The sequence below is a fragment of the Eptesicus fuscus genome, chromosome 7, assembly GCF_027574615.1.
Source record: "Eptesicus fuscus isolate TK198812 chromosome 7, DD_ASM_mEF_20220401, whole genome shotgun sequence".
NCBI lineage: Eukaryota > Metazoa > Chordata > Mammalia > Chiroptera > Vespertilionidae > Eptesicus > Eptesicus fuscus.
The window spans coordinates 51017785-51042887 of record NC_072479.1 but is presented as its reverse complement, the minus strand read 5'-3'; the positions used below and the strand labels follow the sequence as shown (position 1 = coordinate 51042887).

General features: G+C 40.6%; 1 pseudogene; it reads left to right on the top strand.

The window, feature by feature from the left end:
* The window catches only part of LOC103292551 (activated RNA polymerase II transcriptional coactivator p15-like), a 116813-nt pseudogene extending 92770 nt beyond the window's left edge, over positions 1–24043 (top strand).
* Positions 24044–25103: the final 1060 nt, after the last annotated feature.

Sequence of the window (25103 nt, the reverse complement as noted above, 5' to 3'; positions counted from 1 at the left end):
ATTAGGCTGTCATATCCATGTATTCATGTAGAGGTATTTTCATGAATACAAGTTCTTATTTCTCTAAGTTAAATACTCAGGAGTGGGATTTCTGGAAATTTGATAAATGCATGTTTAACTTAAAATGTTTTCTGGAGTGTTTGTACCATTTTTGTTGTTGTTAATCCTCACCCGAGGATACTTTTCCCATTGATTTTTTTAGAGAGTGGAAGGGAAGGGAGGAAAGAGAGAGAGAGAGAGAGAGAGAGAGAGAGAGAGAGAGAGAGAGAGAGAGAGAGAGAGAGAGAGATGTGAGAGAGACACATTGGTTGGTTGCCTCCCCCACACTCCCTGACCAGGGCCGGGATCAAACCTGCAACCCAAGCACATGCCCTTGACCTTAGGTGCACAGGCTGATGCTCAACCACTGAGAAACACTGGCCAGGGCTGTTTGTACCATTTTAACTTCCATAAGCAATGTAGGAGAGATCCAGTTGCTCCTCATCCTCCCCAGCATGCTACAGTAAGCAGTTCATGTCTCAGCAATTCTGGTAGCTGTAAAATCATATCTAGTTGGGGCTTTAAGTTACATCTAATTAATGATTAATGATGTTGGACATCTTTTCATGTACTTATCTCACCTGTACATAGGGAAGAGTCTGACTAAGTGATTGCCTATTTTTTAATTAGGTTGCTTGTGTTGTTACTCTTAAGTTTTGAGAATCCTTTCTGTATTCTAAATATATGGTCTCTTGAGCCCATCCAATGAGTTTTTAAATTTCAGCTATTTTTTACATTTAAATCTCTATATGGCATCATCTGTTTCTTTGCTGAGACTATTTTTTCCATTGGTTTCCGGGGTATTTATGATTGCTTACTAGAGCATTCTTATAGTATCTGCTTTAAAGTTCTTGGCAGATAATTCTACCTTTGTTTTCTTGGCCTTGTTATCTCTTGTCTTTTCTCAATTGACTTGAGATTTTCCTGGTTCTTGGTGATTGCAGTTTGAATATTTGGAATGTTATACTCTGTGCCCCTGGTTGCTACTTAAATCTTTCTTCTCATTTGGCAGTGTTTAGGTTCAGAATGTACATCCATCTCTCATTTGTGGACTGTGGTTCAAATGGCAGTGTATATTCCAAAGCCTTTGCAGTGCTATTCTGGTCTGCCTTGTTCATCAGGCCAGAAAACCCTGCTTGCAACCTGGGTGGTATTCCACACCATAGTTCCGTTATCAAAGCTTTAACTATTTTGATTGTGTTGGGTTTTATGAATGGGCCACTTGGGGAAGAGCCTCAGCTTCCTCCAGAAATGTACTAGTAAAGGATTCCTTTCTCTCTGTTTGTTCTTCTTGTAATCCTGCCTTGAGCTTTAGGCTGAAAAAGGAAGGGACTCCATATCTCTGCTGTCACTTGCTTAGTGCAGGCCAGGGACAGTCAACAGGGATCCTCCCCATAGACCCCATGTTCCATTATCTACAAGAATTTCCCTTTTCATTCTAAACAGCTTCCTTTATATGCCAAAACACTGCATACCAATGGTTTCCCTCTCTTTGTCTAATAATCCTTTCTCCTCAAAGCCACACTGGTACTACTGACTGCTTGAAGGCAGCCTCAAGATGTATAAGGAAGAGAGAGAACAGATTAATATTTTAAAATTTTATTGTATTTCTATAGGCCATGCTCAATGTAGATCGCCCGTTAGCTATGGGAGTGTATGCAGTGTATGTTTCGATTACTATGCTCAGCATTGGCTGTATGTTTCCATTACTATTGACATACGCTTCTAGATGTTTGCTCTAATATGTACTTGCTGATTTTCACTCTAATGCTTTCTCTGCAGCTGAGTTGTGAAGTGTGTAGTCATAAAGTTTTAGTATCTTTACCCAGTAATAATGATGCTATTGAGGATTGCAATCAGATTTAGTATTTGAACACAAAAAAGTCACAGATGTGATTCATAAAAAGACTTAGTAGAAACAACAAGGATTTCACAGCTAAGCAACCTGTTTTCAAATCCTAGCTCTGAAACATAAATTTGAGGAAGGCTACTACTTCCTAATGGCCTATTTTCCCATTTAGGATGGGAGATGATCACAACAATAAAAGGGTGTGAGGCCTAGTTAACAATTACTAGAGTGACCATCAGGACACATCCATTCACTCTCTAATAGTCACAAAAAGCAGAAAATGATTATAGTATTTGGTAATAATGTTATGTAATTTTATATATATAACTAGTAGCCCATTTGCAGGAAGAATCCTGCAAGTGGCCGCCGCGGCCATGTGCGCTGCCGCTGCCGCTGCCGCCCGCCCCGCTCCGCCCAACTCTGGCCTGCCCTGCCCTGCCCCCCCTGGGCTTTCCCTCTGGCAGCCACCTTGCTTTCCGCTTTTCCTCCCTCTTCCTTCTAAGTTTTCTTCAGTCTTCACTCCTCCCTCCCTCAGTGTATGCAAATTAACCTCCATCTTTGTTGGGTAATTTGCATACTCGCCCTGATTGGTTGGTGGGCGTGGCTTAGACTGGTGGGCATGGCTTGGGCATAGCAAAGGTGCGGTCAATTTGCATGTTACTATTTTATTAGGTAGGATTTTATGTAATAAAATTACATATATAAAATTTATATATATAATTTTATGTAATTTTATATATATAATTACATATATATAAAATAGAGAAATATGTTAATTAACTGGGATGCTGTAACGGGTCGACTGGACAGGAGGAGGTTGCATGTGCAGCGTCAGGGGCGGGGCGGCAGGGGCCTCCGCGCACCTGCGCTAGGGGAGGGCCTGATCAGCAGCATCCGAGGCTGCTTCAAGGGCTGAAGAGGGAGGCAGGGCTGGACCGGCGACTCGAGGGTGAGCGGCACCGTGCAATTTCGAATCACGCACTGAGCTCCTAGTATTAAAAATAAAAAGCCTAACTAGTGTGGCTCAGTGAATAGAGCATTGGCCCTCGGACTGAGAGTCCCGGGTTCAATTCTGGTCAAGGGCATGTACTTGGTTCGGGCTTGATCCCCATTAGGGGGCTTGCAGGAGGCAGCTGATCGATACTTCTCTCTCATCGATGTTTCTAACTCTCTATCCCTTTCCCTTCCTCTCTGTAAAATCAATAAAAACATGTTTTAAAAAATAAAAGTGATGATCTAAACCAGGGAATCATTTCAAATCAAAAGGGGCTCTCCAATGCGACTCCTAACTTTACAAAGAGCAAATCTAAGGCTTGAGAGGGTTAAGTGACCTGTCAGGAGTATTTCATGTGTCCAGGAACAAATCTGGGACCAGCTGAGTCACCTCCTCAATCGCTTTGTACAGGCCTTGATAAGAAACTTAACCCCCTATGCACATAAGTATATGTGTTCTAAGATTTAAAATAATATGATTACTTTTCAGATTAATTCAGGTGCTCTATCTATCAGGTTGTAGGTCCCCCCTATCAACACTATCTGTATTATTCAGGGTTCTCCAGAGAAACAGAACCACTAGCGTGTGTGCGCGTGTGTGTGCGCGCACGCACACACACACACACACACACACACACACACACAATTAAGGAGAGAGAGGAGAGGTGTGTTATTATAAGGAATTGGCTCACACAATTGTGGAAGCTGAGAAGTCTTTCAGGCCTTCAATGGATTGCATGATGCCCACCCACAATGGGGAGGAAATCTACTTTCCTTTGTCCACCAATTCAAATGTTAATCTCATCCAGAAACACCCTCACAAATACACCCAGAAATATTGTTTAATCTGGGCACCCTGTGGCCAGTCAAGTTGACATGCAAAATTAAGCATCCCACCATCAAAATAAGCTGAAACAGAAGAGGAGCCGAAATGGTAGCCTGGCGGGGGTGACTTGTGGCATATTCACTATGCACCCATTGGGAAATCGCAGCCCTGTGGCAGAATTTGAAGAAAATTGGTCTTCAAAATAGAAGAAAGGAAAAACCAGGAAAATAGTGGTTTTGTGACTCCCCTTATCCCTCTGCTGGCTGGTGTGGCCAGGGAAAGATAGATCACATTTTCTTCAAAACTTATTGTGTAACTCTGTTATTTTAAAAGGGAGCTTTAGAGAAATAAAGAAAGGTAGGAAAGCCCACTTGAGATATGTGTAATTTGGGGAGAAAAAGAATGGTCTTTCTTTTGTGATTTGCTGCTGTTGGGGGTAACTTTAGACTATTTTATAATATTGACTAGTAAAATTTACTAATTCCTTTTTTTCTGGAGACACTGTTAAATGGGTAGGTAAATGTCCTGAGTTGTGTGAACTGTGACTTGAGTCCTGTACCCCAAAGACACATATACAAGAAAATTATGTTTTTATTTTTCCCCTCAAAGCCCCAAATAACTACTTCTTCTATTCTTCAGGGGAGTATGCACCAGGGAGACTAATTCAATGACAAAAATGTGTTTGCACTTTTTTAATGTAATAAATTTCCCTTAGGTAGCTTAAGTGTGTACCACCTTAGGGCAGAAAATTTTTAGAATGAAGAATGTGACACACTGAAAAAGAAACAATTCCATTTGGAAATGACATACTGCCAACAAGTGTTGTCATTTTCAGCTTTTATCCTGAGAGTTGAACGTACCTGAGTGAACGTCTCTTCTCCCCTGCACAGACTCCCTCTCCGCCCCACGGAGAGCATTAGCAGGTGCTGGCTCCTGATGATCATAATGAAGATAAAACATGTAGGAAGCAAAGAAATTGATGAATAAAGCCTTAATTTACAGTTTCAATTCAACTCTCTCTGCACATCTCTGTGAGGTCTCTCCACCTGCATCGTTCCCGTAGGGCTTGTTACCCGCATCTCTAAACTAAGATGCATTCCAAAGTCTGTTCTTTCTCTGCAAGGGCCGTGCAGATACTGATGGTCATCCTTTTTGTTATAATTTTACTGAATACCAGCTGAGTGGTTTTCATTGGAAAGTGTGAGTAATCGAACCAGGTTAGTCCAACTTCTGAAACCATATGAGTATCCATGCTTGCAGGAATATTATGAAACAGAAGTCTCTCCAGAGCTGTCTAGATACACAGACTGGTCTAGGAAAACACACACACACACACACACACACACACACACACACACACACACACACTGTCTATATACAGACATGTATAAGCATATGTATAGACTAGATAAATATCCTATATAATAAAAGGCTAATATGCAAATGACTGAATGGTGGAATGACCGGTCACTATGATGCACACTGACCACCAGGGGGCAGACACTCAACTCAGGAGCTGCCCCCTGGTGGTCAGTGTGCTCCCACAGTGGGAGCACCACTCAGCCAGAAGCCAGGGCTCATGGCTGGTGAGTGCAGTGGCAGTGGTAGGAGCCTCTCCTGCCTGCATGGCAATGATAAGGATGTCCAACTGATGGCTTAGGCCCACTAAGCTGTCAGTCGGACATCCTCCCAGGGATCCCGGACTGCTATTCAGCCCGATCACTGCAGGCCCGATCCAGATAGGAGGGAGCCCAATTTCCACAGGCCCAATCCAGACAGGAGGGAGCCTGATCCTGTGCATTGAGCGTTTGTCCCCTGGTAGCCAGTGCACGTCATAGCAACCAGTCACTGGTCGTTTGGGTGTTCGGTCACTTAGGCTTTTATATATATATATAGACTACAGGCCTGGTGCATGAATTCATGCACAGGTGGGGTCCCTTGGCCTGGCTGGCAATCAGGGCTGATTGGGGGGTCCAGCCAGCTTGGTGGGGGGACCACAGGAGGTTGTCCAACTGGGGGGAGGGACCACAGGAGGTTGTCCATTTGCCCCCCCCCCCCCGATCGGGGGCAATGGGGGTGCTGGCCAGCTGTGGGGAGGGACCACCGGAGGTTGGCTGGCTGGCTGGGGGGAGGGACCATAGGAGGTTGGCCAGCCACGGGAGTTTGGCTGTGGGAGCACACTGACCATCAGGAGGCAGCTCCTTCATTGAGTGTCTGCCCCCTGGTGGTCAGTGCACGTCATAGCAACTGGTCGACCAGTCATTTGGTCATTTGGTCATTCAGTCATTCGGTTACTTAGATTTTTATATATATAGATTGTATTTAAATATAGAACTTTATGTTCATTAATTTATTTACTTGTTTTAGCAAATAAATTAGCAAGTGCTATAATACTAAAATGTTATATAACTAAAATTGACAAGGTATTTTTAAAGTTAGGTCTTTAATTTTACCATTATGATAAATTATATGATTTAATAGAATAATATTTAAAACCTACCATTTTTCAAAGAAAAGAAATTATTTCAAAATTCAGTAAATAAAAAAGCAATAATGATGTTATGGATAGGTGGGATGAGAAAATTAGATTTAGTGTATTAAAATTTAGGGAAGATTTTTTATAATGTTAACTTGGAAGCTGGGAAGATATCATAAATACTCATGAATCTTAATAAACTTTTTTTGGAAATTCTAAAGTTCATGTAACAACAGTTAATATTTTAGTTTTATAAATGGAACTATTTATGGGAAAATACTTCACATTTTCTGCCACAATTTTGACTGTGAACTTTTAGAAGAGCTTTTAAATACCAAGGATTTCTGATAGCCTTGGTTTACATAGGGAAATTCTTTCTTCATTATGTAGCTTCAAAAATAGCCATTTAGTTTTCTCTCCTTTGGGTTAGTTGATATCTAGAAAGGACACTCAGAGATTTCTGGCTAATGCTTTTAAAATAAACAACCCCCTGAAAGTGCACTCACCCAAAAGAATACAATGAGACATATGCAAATGAGCATTTTGTCTTCAGTTATGTATAGGAAAGTATTTTATTAAATTATTGAATTAGTAACTATGGCTATTTCAGAAAAGTAGTAAATCCATATTTTATAACTGAGGGCTCTTTAAGAAAAAGATGGCTTTTCAAAGAGTCAATAAAATAGGACAATAGCTACAACTTTAATCAAAATACTGTATGTAGATGGTTATTAAAAACTTTCAACCTTAAACAGATTATTAAAATATATTCCACATTTTAAGAAATTTAAAAAAAATAAATGCAACTAGATAGGATTACAAACATAAATCTGTGTACCTAACCAGAATATAAGGAGTAGAAATAAAACTGTGGATACCTTAGAAAACACTATATTCATTAGTTCCCTCTTATGTATGGTTTCACTTTCCTTCCATGGTTTCAGGTACCTGCTGTCAACTGCAATCTGGAAATACTAAATGGAAAAGTCCAGAAATAAACATTTCATAAGTTTTACATTTTCTGCAGTTCTGAATAGTACAAAATCTCATGCCATCCTGCTCTGTGGGCCTAGGACATGAATCACCCCTTAGTCCAGCCTATTGGTGCTATATACACTACACACCCCTTAATCACTTAGTAGCTGCCTAGGAAATCAGATTGACATATTCTTCATTTTGTTTTTTATGATACTTTTGAAACATGGGGTTCAGGGTGAAGATTCTTCTTCCGTGGGTCCTTGCCCTACAAAGTTTGAAGAATAAACTCGTGGACTAAAGCCTTCTTTAATAAAAATGTGGAAGTTTATTGGAAGTATATACAAACTTCCTGGGAGAGTTCCCCAAAGGGGAACCCCCCTGGAGAGGCGTCCCCAAATAGAAAAAAAAAAAACTGCTCTCTTGCTCTAATGGGAAAAATAAAAAAAATCTAAAAATCTGTCTCATGCCCCTTTGTCTCAGTTTATACATGCTGCAGTTCTTTGTCTGAACCTGACTCTTTCTAATTGGACCCTTCCTTGATTTAGGACCCCTGTGCTTTCCTCATTGGTCATTCTGCTACATAGTGTCAGTTTTAAAGTCCAAAGAACACGTGGTGCCCCTTAACTTGCAACATTCCTCTAGCCCCTGTGAATGTATTCCTTCCTCTTCCCTTATCCTGTGGCAGTTCTTTATCCTCTGTGAAAATATGTCTCCCTCTTCCTGGTACCTTGAGACTTTTCTTTATCATCTGTGAGAGTATTCTGGCATCCTGGAGTTATTTCTGCTCTTCACATACGCATTCCTCTCCTATGGACCCTCTTCATTCCCTAACACTGCCTGTCCTGTCTCTAAAATTCACCATTGAAATCTTGAAAAAATTTAAATCCATATTTTAATTTTTCTCTGCTAATATATTGTCATCCAAAACTTAATTTTTCTTATCATGGACTGATTTTTAGTCTTATCTTGTCCAATTCTATTTGATATTAAATTATAATCACTAGAGAATGGGGACTAGGGTGCACATTAAAAGCACCTTGAATTAAGAACTACTATTAGAATACTCAAGTAAAATATCACTTACATGTTAATATTTTTTCTTTGAACAAATTAAAAAAATTCTAACTCCTAATAAGTTTTTAAAAAATAACTGATGAAACCAAGAATGATATTTGGGATAGTCACAGTAATAGGTTGTCATGGATAATGACATACAATAGTCAATATAATTTAATTGGTGAAGTGTGCAGTGTTAAAAAGACTTAAGGCTTTTAACTTAATTAACATTAAGGAATAAATTCCTTGTAGCAGATGCATTGGAAATAACATGTCTGATTTGGTGGACTGTTTAAATAACTAGCTGGTGTCTATTTTTGTGAGTAAGTGACAAAATGACAAGTTTGTTAGACAGCCACTTACTTAAACTGCTACCCACCTACACACTGGGGAGAACTGTTTGCTTTTCTTGAACAGTATTTCAATTCATTTTAATAGAATAATTAAGTATGCAAACACCAAATATTTGTGAGGTTTCAATATGAACTGATTGCTGGACTCTGGCTCTTTTATTAATGTCCAGTTAAATAATACAGAAAAATCACAGAGGATATTATTTGTATAGATTTTAACCTAGTAAATAAGTTTCAATTAATTTAAGTGGGGAAATCCTTCATTCCTGGTTTTTATTTAAAAATAAACAATAAGAAACAGTCTTAAAGAACAGTGACAATTTTAGATGCCCTCAGTTCATATAACTGATAAACCAACTCTCTATCCAGGCAAAGAGAATGAATTATTTTTCTGGGGAAAATTGGACAATTGCATTACCAATGGGTCATAAACTAATGCAGACCAGAAGGATAATTAGGAATAAGTCACTTAAACCACACAGGGGTTGTTTCCCTGGAATGAGATTTTTATCAGTGCCCATGCATTTTTGTCTCATGTCTTATTCTCTTGTTTTATTGTATCTTGCACTTAACACAAAAACACATAGAGGATTGGTCTTGCCTATCCAACCAATGGCAGATCCAGCCAAGTCTCTACTTTCTGTGTTCCATCTTCTCTATGTGCCTCTGAGAGATAATGCAGACACTTCCTGGAGCAGGGTTATCTTTAATTAGGGGCAAGAGAGGAAGAAAATTCTTCATGTTAACTTCAAGTCCAATGTTTTTTCTAATTTACCTTTTATACTTTTTACACTATGCTTTTATAGACTGATATTTAGATCCCCATTTTTTCTTCTCATAATTATTCTTAGTTGTTCAGAACCTGGAAGGGAAGAGGAATGCTTAGTTGAAAATAATCTCCAACAATTTACAGTCAACTAGTCACCCACTTAGTGTGAAGGGTGGAAAAGATTAAAGCAAAATGATAATAGCTAATAGCCAACAGATTCAACTTTGTTTTTTAATCTTTCTGAGACCTCATTTCCTCTTCTATGTTTTGAATATATATGTCATTCCCAAGCCTCACTATTCTACTTGCCTTCATTTAATTCTTAAAATTTTCATGATTATATCTGTAACTAGAGGCCCAGTGCATGAAATTCGTGCACTGGGGGGTTGGGGGGGGTCCCCTCACCCCAGCCTGCACCCTCTCACAGTCTGGGACACCTCGGGGGATGTCCAACTCGCAATTCGGGACCTCTGGCCCCTAACCGCTCACCTGCCTGCCTGCCTGCCTGCACCCCTAACCAGTCTGCCTGCCTGCCTGATCACCCCTAACTGCCTCTGCCTGCCTGCCTGATCTCCCCTAACCACCTCTGCCTCGGCCCCCATCGCTGCGGCTTTGTCCGGAAGGATGTCTGGCTGTCTGGTCTAATTAGCATATTATGCTTTTATTATTATAGATAAGAAGGAATTTAATAAGAGCAGAGAAAATGCTGCCAGGCCCAGGGTAGGCTGCCCCACACTGGCATATTGGTTACTTTGAATTAAAGTTACTTAAGAAGCGCCAGGTTATAAAGAACACTCTGACTTCTCTCTCAAGGTCCCCCTAAAAGAAGGAGCTAAATCTGCCAGGTGAAAGGTGCCCTCCCTGCACCTGGAAACACCCTTATTACTAGAGTTAAGGAGTCCAGGGCCAAAGAGCTTGTCTAAGCAAACCTGCTGTCTCTTCTTGCTACCCACACCCAAACTTTGTTTAGATTCCTCACTAATGAATACTTAAATCTTGCTTGGATGCCTTTGTAAAGAGTATTAACTTTTTTGTCCTGTTAGTTCCTCACAAATGTATTGTTTCATTGTCTAAAAAGTATAAAGCACCTGGTTGGTTTATCATTTCTCTGAGAATCATTCATGATTCTCTCATGTGCACACATTCAATTGTTTTTGCTCCTGTTAATCTGGTTTTATGTAAATTTTATTATTAGTCCAGCTGTCAGAACTTAAGAATGGTAAACTGGGTTGGGGGTGGGTGGGTGATGCTCTCCCTCCCCAGTAATACCAACCATTTAAAACTGCCAATTGGGGTTATTATAAATGAAGCTGCTGTAAATAGTCATGTGCAGGTTTTTGTGTAAACATAAGTTTTCAACTCATTTGTGTAAATACCTAAAAATATAATCTCTGGATCACATAGTAAGACTATATTTAGTTTTGTAAAACAAAGGTGTATCTAAGCTATTATCTCTGAGAGGAGTGTTTCATTGGGAAGAGGAATATGTTTTAGTGCAAGAAAGTAATACTAATTATTAGGGCTGCTTTATCCTTAAGATAGCTCTACCTTTGACTAGAGGGGTGATTTCATTCTAGCTTCAGAGTTTGTGTTGCTTATTGATTAATGAAACTCAGTTGTCACCTTTTACTTTGAAATTAAGAAAGTAAGAGACATTTGATTACCCCAACCCATATTCTGTTGCTAAGGGCCCTAGCCAAAATTTTCATGTTAATTTCCAGAGGACTTCTATTTTTAGCATTAATTCTTCTGAGTTTTTGTTACTTTTGAACTCTCCATTTTAGTTGTTTCTTACAGCTCTTGACTATCATTTTCCCTCTATTCTTCACTTACATGAATTCAATCTCTTTACAAGGTTCCCTACACACACACACACACACACACACACACACACACACACACACACACTCGCACACAAAGAAAGTACTTGTGACAGGAATGTATTTTACTAAAGGTTTGAGGAAAACAGTGATTTCCTAGCATAGGGTTGCTGATCCCATTTTCTTTCAAGACTCCAAGAATCCACCTTTTTGTTAACCCCCACCTTTAGGTTCCTTCACAGATACTCATATCACTTTATTATATAGAACAATTTAGTTCTCTAAAATGCACTTGGCAAAACTCCAAGCATAATTTTGCATGTCCAAAGACTCAATGCCTTTGCTAAAACAATGGGTTATTTATGCCCATCCTTCTTTCATAGCATGGAAGAGCTGGCAGAGACTTCCACATTTCACCTTTTTCTTTTCTCTAATCTCTGTCTGAATAAAGGGGAGTAATATGAAGATTTCTTTTCCTTTTAATGTGAAATATGTTATCCCTTTAGAGGGGTTAAGTAGTAATAATTAGTTTGATTTTTAAATATTATTTTCTTCTAATATCTAAATATCTGAAGATCTGAAGATTTGTCCAAATTGCTTTCCATAATCATGGCCAAACTTTTTCATCAGTGTTTGAAAATTTTACTGTAGTTGAAACTTATTCTAAAATATCTTCCATTAAGTTAAGTAGTGAATAATAAAGCAATCACAGGGATATAATGTGTTGAGCAGTGCTAGACTCTTGTTCTGAGAATTGCACATTTTCTCTTTCTGAAACCCATCACACACACACACACACACACACACACACACGCACACACACACACACTCCATCCGAAAAGTTTAGAGGGCTTTCATAGAAAACTATGTATTCTAAAAAGCAAAACTATTCATATGATTTGTCATTAAGATTATCAGTTAATGCTATTAGTTTTCATTAGAATGTTTACTAATAGCTCAGGAGACTACTACACTCATACACACACCTATTTCTAAAATGTGGATTTGACAGACAAGGACCAGCCTACAAAAGCAGAAAGAACTCCTTGTATAGTGTATAATATGTGAGGAACAGAAAATGAGTTTCCTACGTGGAAAAGATCATGTATCAGGGTGCTTAGCTTGCTGAAATTAACCTGCATTCTCTAGCTTAATGTCCTCACTAACCTCATCACCTACTGTGTCCTATCTTCCTTCCTGTTCACCGTCCTTTCCTTGAGCTTGCTCTGTTATGCTCCTCACAGGATCTTTGCAGGTGCTGATCTTCTTACCAATGCAATTACCCCTCCTCCAAAACTTCACCCAGCATTTTCAATGGCTTTTTCTTTTTTAATATATCTATCTCTATTTAAAAAAAAATATTTATTGTTGCAAATATTACATATGTCCTCTTTTTACCCCCACCCACCTCTTCTAGCCTGCCTCTAACCCCCATCCCCACCTCAGACCTTCACCACCCCATTGTCTGTGTCCATGGGTTAAGCATATATGCATACAAGTTCTTTGGTTGGTCTCTCCCCATCCACGCACCTTCCCCTGCCTTCCCTCTGAGATTCCACAGTCTGTTCCATGCTTCTATGTCTCTCAATTATATCTTAATCACAGATCTATTCCTAACTTTCTATCTAAATTAGATCTCCCATTTATATTTCTTCTTTAAGAAAATCTTATTTGTTTTCTTTATACCACTTGCTGTAATTTTAAATTATATAGTAATTTATTTTCTTTCTTGTTCCGTGCTGTCCTTTTCACTAGATGCTTTGACCCATGAAGGTGGAGACCATGATCACCATTGTTGCCACAGGTCCTAACACTGTTAATTGTCTGTGTAATTAATTATTGAGTAAATTAACAGGGAATGAAACAAACAAACAAACAAAAAACATGGGAACAGGCTACAAATAATAATATGCATCTGCTGTGCTTGAAAAATACACACTATATTTGTATACTGTTGATTAAGCCTTGTGCTGTTCTTAAGAAATCTATACTAATAAAAGGGTAGTATGCTAATTAGACTGGGAGACCTTCCAAGAGACCTTCTGGACATCCTTCTGGACAAAGCCATGGTGGCAGGGCCGAGGTAGAGGTGGTTAGAGGCAATCAGGTCAGGAAGGAAGGGCAGTTGGGGATGATCAGGCCGGTGGAGGGGGCTAGTTGGGGGCGATTAGGCCGGCAGGGGAGGCAGTTGGGGGTGAGCCGGCCAGCAGGGGGAGGCAGTTGGGGGCAAGCAGGCTGGCAGGGGGGGCAGTGGGGGCAATCAAGCTGGTAGGGGGGGGCAGTTGGGGGTGATCAGGCCGGCAGGCAGAGTGGTTAGGGGTGATCTGGCAGGCAGGCAGGTGAGCGGTTAGGAGCCAGCTGTCCCAGATTGCAAGAGGGATGTCCGGCTGCTGGTTATCCCCCGAGGGGTCCCAGATTGGAGAGGGTGCAGGCTGGGCTGAGGGATGCCCTCCCCCTGCCCCGTGCATGAATTTCATGCACTGGGCCACTAGTCTATATATAAAAGCCATCTATATATAAAAGCCAAGTGACAGGAATGACTGGGATGACCAGAACAACTGGAATGACTGGTCATAGCTATGACGTGCACTGCAGTGGACCAACTGGCCCGATCAGGGACAGGGCTGGCTGGCCAACCTCCTGCGGCCCCTCCCCTCAGGAAGCCCCATCCTCAATTACCCCCCACCCCTGATTGGGGGTGGGACAGTGGGCCAATCTCTCGCATCCCCTCCCCCCGGCCGGACCCACCCATGCACGAATTCATGCACCGGGCCTCTAGTCTATATATATATATAAAACCCTAATATACAAATAGACTGAACGGCAGAACAACTGAACAACCAGTCGCTATGACATGCGCTGACCACCAGGGGGCACGTGTGGAACATGGTGAGTGTCAGCCGCAGTGGGATGGTGGAGCAGTGAGTGGGGGCTCCAGACCAAGGCTGGGTGCCAGTCACTGTCATCGGGGTGAGCCTCTAGTGGTTACTGAAAATTTTTTGCTGGTGCCAGAGCCTCTATTCGCACCTGCTGTCAGCACCCGGCATCGGCCTCGATCACTTGGTGGGTGTGAGCATCAGCTGCCGGCCCCAATCACCCCTCAGGGGTTCTCCACCTCCCCCTGCTCCTGCGAAGTGATTGGAGCCGGCAGCCACTTCTCGCATCCACTGCTGGCAATGGCCCCACTTGCACCCACTGCTGGTGCCCGACGTCAGTCCCAATTGCTTGGCACCATCAGTGGGTGTGAGTGGCGGCTATTGGCACTGATCACCCCTCAGGGCTTCTCCACCTCTCCCTGCTCCTGAGGGGCAATTGGAGCCAGTAGCCACCTCTCACACCCGCTGCTGGCGATGGCCCTGCTTGCACCCGCAGCCGGCACCTGAGCCGCAGGCGACACCTGAGCCGTTGCTCGCACCTGCTGCCGGTGCCCTGTGTTGGTCCTGATTGCTTGGCACCAACAGCAGGTGTGAGCAGCAGCTGCTGGCCCTGATCGCCCCTCAGGGCTTCTCCACCTCCCCCTGCTCCTGAGGGGCTATCTGGGCAGTAGCTGCCGCTAACACCCACTGCTGGTGCTGGCCCCAATCACTTCGTGCCATCAGTGGGTGTGAACAGGGCTGGCACCATCAGCACGCGGGAGCAGCAGTGACGGCAGGAGCAGGGCTGCTGGTAGACAGGGGACCAGTGGCAATAGCAGGAAGGGGTGGGCTGGGGCACAGATGATGGGCTGAGACCTGCCCCTATGCCCACTGGAGCCTTGCAGCCCTCAGTGCCTTTTAAAGTGCACAAATTCATGCACTGGGCCCCTAGTACATTATATTTGTCCAGAGGAGTTTTAGTTCAGTAACTTATAGATATAAGAGAAACCTTGCTAAAAGGTAAGATAATTATCTATCATTTTCGAAAATATAAAATTTGAGCTTATTTCTGGCTGCAAAGTTCACTCCACTGCTGCATCCTAGTCAGAATGTGCTGTACTGGTTCTGTACTGCATGGGTGGGTTCTTAAAGACACCCTTCATGTAGCATTAGTTCATGCCCTTCAACAATTGTGCCTAACAACCTCTGCTGGAGAACAAGCCATAAGAAAATTGTGTAGCATTCCTCATAACATGACTCTTGAGGCTAGATTGTTAAATAATGTTGTGAGGGGAAAGGTCTCCATGTAAAAGATGTTAACTTACTTTAAATAGAGTTGTTACTCAAAAATAATTATTTCATATGGAACGTTAAGGTTTCAACAGAAGCTTTGCACATATTGATTAGGTGTCATCATCTGTCCTGTTAGCATTTTTAACTTAATTTAGCGCTCATCATTTGACATTGCAATAGACATTATTTAAGTAAGATGACGAGAATGTATACAGTTCTAGATATACTTTTGGCGGTTTTATGCTTACTCAATGCAATAACAACTAAATTATTCTCATTTAGAATGCATTGATTTTCTGTCTTTGGGCAACTCTAATTACCTTCAAGATAAGAGACACGCAGACCTACTTTCACACTGAATGCACACCTCTTCACAGTTTATGCTGCTTTCAAATGCCTCCTTCGTAAACCAATATCTTATTTTAACTCTGGGAATTTAAATCAAGCACATTAAGCAGTTGTAAGTAATGAGTTACCTGCACAAAGGAGCCACACTATGAAGTTTGGGCAACAAATCACTCTGACATTTAAAAAGCAATTCAGTGAAAACATAGCACATAAAAGGAAGAGACCCTGAGATATGAGTTTTTTCATATTTTTCCAGAGGTAATTTTTTAAAATCTCCTTTTAGTTACCCAAAAAGGAATGTCATCCATAATCCTGTGATTTCACAGGTAACTCTTCCAACCCTTTGCCATATAAATTTTTAACTCCTATATTCCAAAATTCTTCACCTTCACATTAAAGGAATGTTTACACATTGGAAGAGTTTGTCACTGATGTATATTTATTTTAAATCTTGGGCATTAAACTTTTACAATCAATGCTTATAAAATGAACACATCATGGGCTTGATATGCATATTTCTGATTATTACTGATAATATAGTATATGCCTTTTTAAATCTTCACCTGAAGATATGTTTTTATTGTTTTGAGAAAGAGAGGGAGAGAAAGAGGGGGAGAGAAAGAGAAGGGAGGGAGGGAGAGAGAGAGAAAAAAGAGAGAGAGGGAGAGAGAGAGAAACATCAATGTGAGAGAGAAACATAGATTGGTTGCCTTCCGTATGTGCCCAGACCAGGGATTGAACCTGCAACCTGGGTATGTGCCCTGACCAGGATCAAACCCTCAACCTTTTGGTGTATAAGATGAAACTCCAACCAACTGAGCCAACCAGCTAGGGCTGGCATATGTCTTTTTATGTTTATTAGATATATGTATATTTATCACATATGTTTCATACTTCTGTAAAATGCCTATTCATCTTTTGCCCTGTTTCCTGGTTGTGGGTTTTTTTGTGTATATTTTTTAGGGGTGGGGGGGAGAGGGAGGGGTGTGTCTTTTGAACATTGATTTTTCTTTGTTTACAGTGACTCTAATATTTAAAAGTTTTTAATTTTAGTGAACTAAAATGTAGTAATTATTTTGTTGTTGATACTAATGTGTCTTGTTTAAGAAATTGTTTCATACTACAAGTTAAGAAATATACTAATGTACTTGCTTCTAAAAGTTTTAAATTTCTAATTTTGAAATGCAAGATACTAATCTATTTAAACTTCCATTTTCATGATGGTGTGAAGCAGAGATTTATTTTGTTTTTCTTTCTTATGGATAACTATTAATTCAAGCTCATTTGTTGAATAATCCAACTCCTAAACTTGATCTTGCTACATCCTCTCTGTCTTCTGACAAAATTCCAAATAGGCATTATCTGCTTCTAGATTTTTTATTTTGTTTTATGCTGTTGATTTTTCTGTCATTGTGTCAGTAACATGCACTTTATTTGCTTTTAAGACCTATCTATAAGTCCCTATATTTTGTAGAGCAAACCCTTTCTCTTTTTATTTCCTTCCTCATCTTTCTTTTTAAAGTCTTGGTTAATTTTAGCAACTTGGTCTTTAATACAATTTTTAAAGTCAATTTATCAAGTCCTATTAATAATCCTAGTATAACATAAATATTTCATCAATTTAATAGATACATTTTTGGAAAGTGGCATCTTCAAATTATTCTCTTATTCTCTATAAGTGTAGGCTACTTCTTCACCTGTTTATTGTCTTTCAGTAAAGAATTTCAGTTTGGCCCTTCACAATAAAGGATTCTGAATATTTAGTCAATTAGTATAGAAAAACATGACCTCTTGGAAAACACTCTGACCCTGTGATCAAATTGCAAACAGGCAGAAATTAGACTGAAAACAGGGAAACTAAAGTTTTCTTTAAAGAACCAAAGTAAAGCTCTTAAGGATGCTTAGGAGCACTGCTAATTTTTTCTTTCAAGGAGTGTCAGTTGAGGGAACATAAACATAGATTTAAAAATAGCTCTCATTTATCCACTGCAAAGCAGGACAGTTGCAGCCTGGATAACTAAAATACACAGATGTGTGAATGGACTCCAAACTATGGAACTCACATAAAGCTATTTTTTATACAGAAATATAATCTTGGAGTCATGGAAACAGCGACAGATGCAACATTCTGCTGTCGGATGCAGCATTCTGCCACTTAACGTTACCCATAGACAATTACCAAAGATTATTATTTCCGATCACCTTCTGCACCAGAACATTTACCAGAGCTAACAAATAGCAGAACTGACTAACTTGAAATTATCCTTCTGTTCCTCTCCTAATCTTCTTGATTTGATTTGAACAATTGAATCGTCTAAATATAGGCAGAAAAAAAAAAGATTAGACTTCAATTGGAAAGCAGCTAGATAATTATCTGATTTGGCGTATTAAAGTTTCCTTAACTGAACCACCCCAGAAAATCAGTAATATTGGCAATGGATTCCATAATTTCCCTAAATGTATAGAAATGTTTTGTAAACTGTAGTAAAACCATATTCCCTCTTTATCCAGAGAATACAAAATCAACCATCTAATCAATACCTCTTATATCAGGTATAAATTACATCTGTAAAATATGCCTTCCTAAATTTCCATCTGTAAATTCTACTCAACTTTTAAGACCCAACTAAATGCAATATTCTGTTTACCTAGTCACCACAATAAAATGTAATTTATTTTCTTCCTTAATCCCCATACCACGTTATACCTATCATGACACCAATAACATTTTACTTGTTCCTATAATAATTTTTGGGTTGTCTCATTTTCCACATCTACTGTTAAGGGCAGAGAAACTATTGATAAGATTTTTAAAAATTTATCTTTATTATTGAAAATACTACAGATGTCCCTTTTATCCCCTCCCCCCACTGACTCCCTCCATCCCCCCAGGGCAACTGCATTATTGTCTGTGTCCATGGGTTATGCATATATGCATCTAAGCTGTAATATTTTTATAACATTTTCATACATTCAGTGAAATGTAATATCTGTCTTATAGCATAACACAATAAATATTTGGTCAGTCTGTTAAATACTAAAGTATCATGAGAAAGCAGTCGCCTCTCTCATGTGGCCAAATACTATGATTTGCATATCTGCCTTCAATATTTATATCACTAGAATGTGAATTATTGACACTACCAGGAAGAGCAAACTAGGATTGTCACTGACTGTGGAGGGCCAGCTGGAACTGGACATTGCACTGCCACCAGCTCAGTCTGTTTCTATGGACTTCATACTGCCTGCTGAGAGAGCTGCAGGTAGCCTCCAATCCTAATCTTCATGGCATAGAGAGCAACACTTTAGCTAAACCTTAAACATTTTTATATCATGAAACTTTATCAGTAGCATTTGGTGTTTTCATCCAAATGTGAAAAAAAGTCTTGAAAAATAACAGTGGAGAACTAATGTACTACAAAAGACTGGACCCAGTTGATTTAGGATATAAGTAATTCTTTTTAAAATAATTAATTTTCATTATGTAGCTTAATAAAAACTAACATTTATTTTTATTTTTTAAATATATTTTTATTGATTTCGAAGAGGAAGTGAGAGGGAATCATTGATCGGCTGCCTCCTACACATCCCCTACTGGGGATCGAGCCTGCGACCCGGGCATGTGCCCTGGACGGGAATCAAACCATGACCTCCTGGTTCATATGTTGATGCTCAACCACTGAGCCACACCAGCTGGGCAAAAACAAACATTTACATATCTTGAAAATGACATATTGATGGTATGATATTAAGTTAAATATATTCCAGGATATTAAGGATATTAAGTTCATTTTTGTAAATTTGAGGAATAAATGCTTATGTCAACCCTAACAGATTCTTTAGACCCCTGCTGGTCCTCCTTAAAATCCATTGGTGACAATAATCATTAATCAAAATTTATATATACTTGTAGATTTCAAGTATATTCATTCAACAAAAATGGCTCCTTTGTGCCAGGCACCATGGTTCCAGATTTTATAAATAGAAAATTAAGAAAAACTTTCATTTCATGACTCAAATTCAGGTTAATGAGAAAAAGAAATACTTCATTAATATAAACTAAAACCCAGGATTAAATCAGAAATTATTCATGTTTTTAATACAATTCCACAAACATATTTTTTTCTTTTCCCCTGATAATAATGTGGCCAAACTTATCTAATTATAAACAATTGATATTTTTGCTCCATATTTAATGATGGCTTCATGAAATTAAAGGAAATAAAAGTCAGCAATATAAGCAGTTATTTGAATAAAAGAGCAGTTACTGGAGCTGCTGAGCCTTTCACTTAACAATATACTAAAAGTAAATATGTTTTAGTTTCCCAATGCTACCTTTGCATTAGCCCTTGAATCAGAGCACCATACACAGTCCACGAACTAATAGCATAATCCATTACATGATTGCCATGAATACAACTTTCTTTACTGATGGCTCAAATTAATGTGTTTAATCACTGTAGGCAACTGTTACCCGTCTGCCAAGAGTAATGTGCTTTTTCAAGTTATATTAAAAGTTGGAATGGTAGAAAGACTAGACTATAATTTATATTTGAATAAAAACTATTAATGAGCCCTGATGGTGCGGCTCAGTGGTTGATTCTTGGTCAGAATGTATGCTCGGGTTGCAAGCTTGATCACCAGTAGGGGGCGTGCAGGAGGCAGTTTCTCTCTCATGGGGGTTTCTCCCTTCCTCTCTCTCTAAAAATCAATAAAAACATGCATATTTTTAAAAATTATTAACGAAAGTAAATACTTTTAAATTAAGTGATATGCTATGTTACCCAAGGTATATAGGGATGGGGGCTGTGAGGCATGATCAAGCCTGAACTTAGTACTTATGCATAAAATCACCCCACAGAATGAGACCAGGAACTGATGGTTTCCTAAAACTGATGTTGTCTATTGTAAATTTGGAATCTATAGGGCAAAGCATCACTAGTCAGATTAAGTTTTGTATCATTTATTACTATCATGTATTCTTATTTTGTTTTTATCAAATTTTCTAAATCTAGTTAGAGGCCTGTTTCCTGACTTCTGTTTTTGTAATCTAGAATAACAGAAGGCAGTTTGTCCAATTAAATGTTTTTCTTCTCTGATCCAGATTAAAATTAGTTTCTATAAGGTTTATGTAACTTCTCAAGGTAAAAGGTTACTGAACTTTCTAGGAAGACCTTACCTAGGAAATTGTCATTTATTTCCTAATACAGTATTCTTACTGTTTATATGAAAGAAACTTGTTAAAGAATCTAGTTTTCAGGACTTTCACACTTCTAGTCATTAATCCATGTAAAAGGAGGCGGGAGTAAAACAGGGGTAATTTTTGTTTCTGAATGAAATGGGTCCCTCTTGGTCTAGAAACAAATTAGAGGACATTAAGAGCTTGTGGAGTAGTTAATGAATATGAATTAAGTGGATAAATTCACTTCCAACAGTGGAAAGAGTATGAGATTTGGAGCTGGACAGACCTCCTAACTCTGCCACCTGCTGTCTGAGAAACTGAGTTTTACTTACTTCCCTAGAACACAGAGTTCTATAGAAAAAGCAGTCATTGCATTTGTTCTAAAAGGTACTGGAAGGTCAAGGGGAAGTAAAACTGAGGAGCTGATATCTAAACTGGACCTACTATGTGTCATGCCATGTGTACTTTGGGACTTACTAAATTCTCAAAGCAAAATTGAGATAATTTTGAAAGGAAGGTGTGTGCAAAGGAAATAAAAATAATTTCTACTGTTTTATGGGACTATAACTGAGGCCAAGCATCCCTGGGTCCGGGTGAGACCATGTGTCCCAGGATCCGGGTGAGGCCTCGTGCACCTAGGCCCGGGTGAGCCCAAGTGGCCCTGGGTCTGGGAGAGGCCAAGCGTCCCTGGGTCCGGGTGAGACCATGCGTCCCTGGATCCGGATGAGGCCTCGTGCACCTAGGCCCGGGTGAGCCCAAGTGGCCCTGGGTCTGGGAGAGGCCAAGCGTCCCTGGGTCCGGGTGAGACCATGCGTCCCTGGATCCGGATGAGGCCTCGTGCACCTAGGCCCGGGTGAGCCCAAGTGGCCCTGGGTCTGGGAGTGGCCAAACGTTCCTGGGTCTAGGTGAGACCATGTGTCCCTGGATCCGAGTGAGGCCTCATGAACCTAGGCCCGGGTGAGCCCAAGTGGCCCTGGGTCTGGAAGAGGCCAAGCGTCCCTGGGTCTGGGTGAGACCATGTGTCCCTGGATCCGAGTGAGGCCTCGTGCACCTAGGCCCGGGTGAGCCCAAGTGGCCCTGGGTCTGGGAGAGGCCAAGCATCCCTGGGTCCGGGTGAGACCATGTGTCCCAGGATCCGGGTGAGGCCTCGTGCACCTAGGCCCGGGTGAGCCCAAGTGGCCCTGGGTCTGGGAGAGGCCAAGCGTCCCTGGGTCCGGGAGAGACCATGTGTCCCTGGATCCAGGTGAGGCCTTGTGCAACTAAGCCCGGGTGAGGCCACGTGCCCCTGGGTCTGGGAGAGGCCAAGCGTCCCTGGGTACGGGTGAAGCCAGATCCTGGGTCCGGGTGAGGCCGTGCGCCCCTGGATCCATCCGGGTGAGGCTGGGTCCCAGGCCCGGGTGAGACCACGCGCCCCTTGGGTATGGGTGAGGCCACGTGCCCCTTAGTCCAGGTGACGCCGTGCCCCTGGGTTCGGCCGAGACCAAACCAGAGGGAGTCGGACCTCCATTACCACCATCTGTCCACCATCCAGAGCTGAGGGCTCAGTACTGACATGTACACATAAGGAACTACTGGACATCGAAATTGGGTCTCAAAAGAACTGTTGGTCCAGGGGGAAGCTCGCTACAGATTGATTCATTTGCCTGTCAGCATAAATATTATTGCTCGTCTCACATTCAGTTCTTATTAGTATATATCTAGTGACATTTGATCTCGTTCATCTAGAGGAAATGATGAACAACATAGACTGAGGAACAAGAACAGAACCAGAAGCAAGGAGGCATCGATCGGACTATCGGGCCTCAGAGGGAGGATATTGGAGGGTAGGGGGAGGGTGGGGAGAGGGGGAGAGTTCAACCAAAGGACCTGTATGCATGCATATAAGCCTATCCAACGGTTAAGTTCAACAGGGGATTGGGGCATGCGTGGGGAGAGGGGTGGGATGGGAATGGGGGGATGAGGACAAATATGTTACACCTTAATCAATAAAGAAATTAAAAAAAAAAAAAAGAAAGAAAAAAAAAAGTTAGCATGTCTGGGTATCTATACTAATTAAAGGGTAATATGCTAATTAGACCAGATAGACCGGAAGTCCTTCTGGACAAAGCCACAGTGGCTGGGCCGAGGCAGAGGTGGTTAGGGGCAATTAGGCAGGCAGGCAGAGCGGTTAGTGGCAATCTGGCTGGCAGGGGAGCAGTTAGTGGCATCAGGAAGGCAGGCAGAGGTGGCTAGAGTTGATCCGATCAAGCAGGCAGGCAGAGGGGTTAGGGGTGATCAGGCAGGTGGGGAGAACAGTTAAGGATGATCAGGCAGGCAGCAGGTGAGCAGTTAGGAGCCAGCAGTCCCAGATTGCGAGAGGGATGTCCGACTGCTGGTTTAGGCCCGATGGACATCCCCCAATGGGTCCCGGATTGGAGAGGGTGCAGGTTGGGCTGAGGGATCCCCCACCCCCAAAGGAAATGGGGGCTCGCGAGCCGTGGTTTGCCACTCTGTTGACTAATGAGTTTGCCGACCACTGGGATAGGGGCTTAATCACAAGGAACAACAAGAGCCTGTAATTACTGGAATCGAGAGTCTAGGTCAGTAGTCGGCAAACTCATTAGTCAACAGAGCGGCAAACCAGAGCAGCAAACCGCGGCTCACGAGCCACATGTGGCTCACGAGCCGCAGTTTGCCGACTACTGCTCTAGTAGAATATAATATAGAAAGGAAAGGTATCTAAAAATAAAGATATAGAAGTTGAAAGGAGCCATCCATCAGTTTGGATGAAAAACTAAGGAGTGGGTACATGGCGAGTGAGCACAAGGCCTTGGTTTCAAGAGCCAAGCACTCCCTAAATCTAAGGAGCTTGTTTCTTCAAACTCTTTTGGCAGCTATTCTGACAGTGAAGTTGACAAAAAGTTAAAGAAGAAAAAGCAAGTTACTTCATAAAAACCTATAAAGAAGCAAAATACTTGAAACTTCAAGAGCCCTGTCATCTTCTAAGCAGAGCAGCAGCAGCAGATATAATGTTTCAGATTGGGAAGATGAGGTCCATCAGCACTAGGCACTTTAAAGGGACAGTTCTAACTGATATGAAAGAATATCGGATGGATCCAGAAGGTGAAATGAAACCAGGAAGAAAAGGTATTTCTTTAAATCCTGAGCAATGGAGCCAGCTGAAGGAATAGATTTCTGACATTGATGATGCAGTAAGAAAACTGTAAAGTCAGAGCCCTATGAAACCTATACTGTTCTAGTTGTTTTTATCTTTTTACATTGGCTTTGATTTTTTTAACGTTGTTTTCCAAGCTATTGTATATTTGGATTGCAGAACAATTTTTAAGAATATTTTTTAATGTGCATTATTGAAAATGTTCTGAATGAAGCCAATTGTCAACTTTATTAAGGGGGGGATTGCTTTGTGCTCACCACCTCAGTGTAAAACAAAATCAAGCAATACAATCTTAACTAGTGAGGCCTTCTTTCGTCAGAAAAGTTGGTACTATTTAAGGCCAAAAGTTAACAGTTTATAGACCTTTTCATTTCATCTTGGCTTTTACATTCCAAAATATTTATATTGTATTGAATTTATATACCTTTAATTTGTGAAATTCATAGTTGATTTGTTTTCTTCCAAACAAATGCTTAGGCTTTGATTTTCCACCCCAGTGATCCTTCACTTTCCCCTTCTAATCTTTACTTCCTTTTCCTTGAATAACTTGTCATGTTAAGTTTTCATTTCACTATTTGCTCTTCTTTCTTGAGTGTATTTTGCTAATCTGGAAAGTCAGTGAAACTGTCGGAATGTTAGTTATCTCAATAAGATACTTGTAATTAAAATATTATATGAGAACTACAATCACTAATTGGACTGTATTAAATATTAGGAGATACAGTTTGATAAACAACACGGCTTGTCTGAAAACTCTGAGCAAGTAAGTGTATGTCATTACCTGTAGTGTTCTGTGTAGGAGTTATCTTATTGCTTAGTCTGCAGAAAATACTGACGTGGGTGTCTGATTTGCTTTCACTTATTAAACATGTTCACCATAGGATGATGTCTATAAAATAGATGTTAAATTAGACTAGGATTTAATAAAAATTGTGAAAACTTAAAAAAAAAACTTAAGAGTGTTAACATTGTTTTTTAAACAATAAGGATAATGTTAGAATAGTTTATTTAAGTTAGCATCTTCTGTGAGATCTTTTCTCTAAACACAAAAGAGATCAATTCTTTCCAATAGGCTAATTTGATAAAATACTGGGTTCCTTATATCATGAAGT